The following is a 6,000-nucleotide window of genomic DNA, read 5'->3' as shown; positions in this document are numbered from 1 at the left end:
AATTGCTATTAGCGCTAATAGCGCTATTAGCGCTAATAGCACGCTTTCACTAGGCTAAATCTTTTTAGATTTAGCACAATTGCATATGACGTGCTATTATTTGCTATTAGCGCTAATAGCGGAATTAGCGCTAATAGCACGCTTTCCCTAGACTTAGAATCTTTTTACATTTAGCACAATTGCATATGACGTGCTATTAGCGCTAATAGCGCTATTAGCGCTAATAGCATGCTTTCCCTAGACTTAGAATATTTTTAGATTTAGCAGAATTGCATATGACGTGCTATTATTTGCTATTGGCGCTAATAGCGCTATTAGCGCTAATAGCACGCTTTCCCTAGACTTAGAATAGTTTTACATTTAGCACAATTGCACATGACGTGCTATTATTTGCTATTAGCGCTTCTAGCGCTAGATAGCATACTAATTAAATGCTAATAGCATTGTTAGCATAATAGCGCTAATTCTGCTATAAGCCATCATCGCACCTTCCTCGACATAGTATTAAAATCTTTATTGTGTCTGCATACCGTAAAACTCGTACATTGATATGGTCTAAATTATCCCAAACAAATCAAGTAACATTAAATAGCTCAATTGGTAGAGCGCGTACCAATTAAACGGGAAAAGTTGACCGCACCAGTTCGAATCCTACATGCTCCTTTTTTTTATCCCGATATTTTATTTTTCCTTAGTATTTACTTCTACAGAATAAATTTCAGATTTTTGTTGATCGAAATAATATTTTACAATGTGTTTGGTCAATGATGTCTTCTGCTATAAGTATGAAATACTAGGGCTTGGTGTGATATAGCCTTTTGATAAGTATGAAAACATGTTTAATATTCAGCTAGCTTAGTATATATTATCAGCTGACTTCAGATATGCAAACTGTTACAGTTTGCATATCTGAAGTCAGCTGATAATACATCGCTGTCCCCACCATCAACAAAAAACATCAAGGCCGCAGGGCCGGCAGGCCCGAAGCCGGAGACTCCCATACGACAACTAAACACTCAAAGTGAGTTCAACTATAAAAGGGCCCCGCAGGGCAAGAAACTTAGTATGACCGCTGTCCCCACCATCAGCAAGAAACATCAAGGCCGCAGGGCCGGCAGGCCCGAGGCCGGTGACTCCCATACGACAACTAAACACTCCAAGTGAGTTCAAATATAAAAGGGCCCCGCAGGGCAACAAAGCTAGTGTGATCGCTGTCCCCACCATCAACAAAAGACATCAAGGCCGCAGGGCCGGCAGGCCCGAAGCCGGAGACTCCCATACGACAACTAAACACTCAAAGTGAGTTCAACTATCAAAAAGGGCCCCGCAGGGCAAGAAACTTAGTATGACCGCTGTCCCCACCATCAGCAAGAAACATCAAGGCCGCAGGGCCGGCAGGCCCGAGGCCGGTGACTCCCATACGACAACTAAACACTCCAAGTGAGTTCCAATATAAAAGGGCCCGCAGGGCAACAAAGCTAGTGTGACCGCTGTCCCCACCATCAGCAACAAACATCAAGGCCGCAGGGCCGGCAGGCCTGAGGCCGGTGACTCCATACGACAACTAAACACTCCAAGTGAGTTCAAATATAAAAGGGCCCCGCATGCCAAGAAATTTAATGTGACCGCTGTCCCCACCATCAGCAACAAACATCAAGGCCGCAGGGCCGGCAGGCCCGAGGCCGGTGACTCCCATACGACAACTAAACACTCCAAGTGAGTTCCAATATAAAAGGGCCCCGCAGGGCAACAAAGCTAGTGTGACCGCTGTCCCCACCATCAGCAACAAACATCAAGGCCGCAGGGCCGGCAGGCCCGAGGCCGGTGACTCCCATACGACAACTAAACACTCCAAGTGAGTTCCAATATAAAAGGGCCCCGCAGGGCAACAAAGCTAGTGTGACCGCTGTCCCCACCATCAACAAGAAATATCAAGGCCGCTGGGCCGACACGCATGAGGCCGGACACTCCCATACGACAACGAAACACTCTAAGTGAGTTCCAATATAAAAGGGCCCTGCAGGCCAACAAAGCTAGTATGACCACTGTCCCCACCATTAACAAAAAAAATCATCAAGACCGCAGAGCCGGCAGGCCCGAAGCCGGAGACCCCCATACCACAACTAAACACTCTAAATGAGTTCCAATATAAAAGGGCCCCGCAGGGCAAGAATCTTAGTGTGACCGTTGTCCCCACCATCAGCCAAAAAATCAAGGCCGCAGGGCCAGCAGGCCCGAAGCCGGAGACCCCCATACGACAACTAAACACTCCAAATGAGTTCCAATATAAAAGGCCCCCGCAGGCCAAGAAACTTAATGTGACCGCTGTCTCCACCATCAGCAAAAAGCATCAAGGCCGCAGGGCCGGCAGGCCCGCGGCCGGAGACTTCCATACGACAACTAAACACTCCAAGTGAGTTCAAATATAAAAGGGCCCCGCAGGGCAAGAAACTTAGTGTGACCGCTGTCCCCACCATCAGCAAAAACCATCAAGGCCGCATATGACGTGCTATTAATTGCTATTAGCGCTAATAGCACGCTTTCCCTAGACTTAGGATCTTTTTTTAGATTTAGCACAATTGCATATGACGTGCTATTATTTGCTATTAGCTCTAATAGCACGCTTTCCGTAGACTTAAAAATTTTAGATTTCGCACAATTGCATATGACGTGCTAATAATTGCTATTAGCACTAATAGCGGTATTAGCGCTAATAGCACGCTTTCCCTAGACTTAGCACAATTCCCTAGCACAATTGCATATGACGTGCTATTATTTGCTATTAGCGCTAATAGCGCTATTAGCACACTGTCCCTTGACTAAGAATCTTTTTACATTTAGCACAATTGCATATGACGTGCTATTAATTGCTATTAGCGCTATTAGCGCTAATAGCACGCTTTTCCTAGACTTAGAGTCTTTTTAGATTAGCACAATTGCATATGACGTGCTATTATTTGCTATTAGCGCTAATAGCACGCTTTCCCTAGACTTACAAACTTTTTAGATTTAGCACAATTGCATATTACGTGCTATTAATTGCTATTAGCGCTAATAGCGCTATTAGCGCTAATAGCACGCTTTCCCTAGACTTAGAATCTTTTTAGATTTAGCACAATTGCATATGACGTGCTATTATTTGCTATTAGCGCTAATAGCGCTATTAGCGCTAATAGCACGCTTTCCCTAGACTTAGAATCTTTTTACATTTAGCACAATTGCATATGACGTGCTATTAGCGCTAATAGCGCTATTAGCGCTAATAGCACGCTTTCCCTAGACTTAGAATCTTTTAGATTTAGCAGAATTGCATATGACGTGCTATTATTTGCTATTGGCGCTAATAGCGCTATTAGCGCTAATAGCACGCTTTCCCTAGACTTAGAATAGTTTTACATTTAGCACAATTGCACATGACGTGCTATTATTTGCTATTAGCGCTTCTAGCGCTAGATAGCATACTAATTAAATGCTAATAGCATTGTTAGCATAATAGCGCTAATTCTGCTATAAGCCATCATCGCACCTTCCTCGACATAGTATTAAAATCTTTATTGTGTCTGCATACCGTAAAACTCGTACATTGATATGGTCTAAATTATCCCAAACAAATCAAGTAACATTAAATAGCTCAATTGGTAGAGCGCGTACCAATTAAACGGGAAAAGTTGACCGCACCAGTTCGAATCCTACATGCTCCTTTTTTTTTTATCCCGATATTTTATTTTTCCTTAGTATTTACTTCTACAGAATAAATTTCAGATTTTTGTTGATCGAAATAATATTTTACAATGTGTTTGGTCAATGATGTCTTCTGCTATAAGTATGAAATACTAGGGCTTGGTGTGATATAGCCTTTTGATAAGTATGAAAACATGTTTAATATTCAGCTAGCTTAGTATATATTATCAGCTGACTTCAGATATGCAAACTGTTACAGTTTGCATATCTGAAGTCAGCTGATAATACATCGCTGTCCCCACCATCAAAAAAAAACATCAAGGCCGCAGGGCCGGCAGGCCCGAAGCCGGAGACTCCCATACGACAACTAAACACTCAAAGTGAGTTCAACTATAAAAGGGCCCCGCAGGGCAAGAAACTTAGTATGACCGCTGTCCCCACCATCAGCAAGAAACATCAAGGCCGCAGGGCCGGCAGGCCCGAGGCCGGTGACTCCCATACGACAACTAAACACTCCAAGTGAGTTCCAATATAAAAGGGCCCCGCAGGGCAACAAAGCTAGTGTGATCGCTGTCCCCACCATCAACAAAAAACATCAAGGCCGCAGGGCCGGCAGGCCCGAAGCCGGAGACTCCCATACGACAACTAAACACTCAAAGTGAGTTCAACTATAAAAGGGCCCCGCAGGGCAAGAAACTTAGTATGACCGCTGTCCCCACCATCAGCAAGAAACATCAAGGCCGCAGGGCCGGCAGGCCCGAGGCCGGTGACTCCCATACGACAACTAAACACTCCAAGTGAGTTCCAATATAAAAGGGCCCCGCAGGGCAACAAAGCTAGTGTGACCGCTGTCCCCACCATCAGCAACAAACATCAAGGCCGCAGGGCCGGCAGGCCTGACCCGGAGACTCCCATACGACAACTAAACACTCCAAGTGAGTTCAAATATAAAAGGGCCCCGCATGCCAAGAAATTTAATGTGACCGCTGTCCCCACCATCAGCAACAAACATCAAGGCCGCAGGGCCGGCAGGCCCGAGGCCGCGTGACTCCCATACGACAACTAAACACTCCAAGTGAGTTCCAATATAAAAGGGCCCCAGGGCAACAAAGCTAGTGTGACCGCTGTCCCCACCATCAGCAACAAACATCAAGGCCGCAGGGCCGGCAGGCCCGAGGCCGGTGACTCCATACGACAACTAAACACTCCAAGTGAGTTCCAATATAAAAGGGCCCCAAATCAACAAAGCTAGTGTGACCGCTGTCCCCACCATCAACAAGAAATATCAAGGCCGCTGGGCCGACACGCATGAGGCCGGACACTCCCATACGACAACTAAACACTCTAAGTGAGTTCCAATATAAAAGGGCCCTGCAGGCCAACAAAGCTAGTATGACCACTGTCCCCACCATTAACAAAAAAAATCATCAAGACCCGACCGCAGAGCCGGCAGGCCCGAAGCCGGAGACCCCATACGACAACTAAACACTCCAAGTGAGTTCAACTATAAAAGGGCCCCGCAGGGCAAGAAACTTAGTATGACCGCTGTCCCCACCATCAGCAAGAAACATCAAGGCCGCAGGGCCGGCAGGCCTGAGGCCGGTGACTCCATACGACAACTAAACACTCCAAGTGAGTTCAAATATAAAAGGGCCCCGCAGGGCAACAAAGCTAGTGTGATCGCTGTCCCCACCATCAACAAAAAAACATCAAGGCCGCAGGGCCGGCAGGCCCGAAGCCGGAGACTCCCATACGACAACTAAACACTCAAAGTGAGTTCAACTATAAAAGGGCCCCGCAGGGCAAGAAACTTAGTATGACCGCTGTCCCCACCATCAGCAAGAAACATCAAGGCCGCAGGGCCGGCAGGCCCGAGGCCGGTGACTCCCATACGACAACTAAACACTCCAAGTGAGTTCAAATATAAAAGGGCCCCGCAGGGCAACAAAGCTAGTGTGATCGCTGTCCCCACCATCAACAAAAAACATCAAGGCCGCAGGGCCGGCAGGCCCGAAGCCGGAGACTCCCATACGAGAACTAAACACTCAAAGTGAGTTCAACTATAAAAGGGCCCCGCAGGGCAAGAAACTTAGTATGACCGCTGTCCCCACCATCAGCAAGAAACATCAAGGCCGCAGGGCCGGCAGGCCTGAGGCCGGTGACTCCCATACGACAACTAAACACTCCAAGTGAGTTCCAATATAAAAGGGCCCTGCAGGGCAACAAAGCTAGTGTGACCGCTGTCCCCACCATCAGCAACAAACATCAAGGCCGCCGGGCAGGCAGGCCCGAGGCCGGTGACTCCCATACGACAACCAA

Source organism: Amphiura filiformis, chromosome 6 (assembly GCF_039555335.1).
Source record: "Amphiura filiformis chromosome 6, Afil_fr2py, whole genome shotgun sequence".
NCBI classification, from domain to species: Eukaryota; Metazoa; Echinodermata; class Ophiuroidea; order Amphilepidida; family Amphiuridae; genus Amphiura; species Amphiura filiformis.
This window is presented reverse-complemented; position numbering follows the sequence as displayed.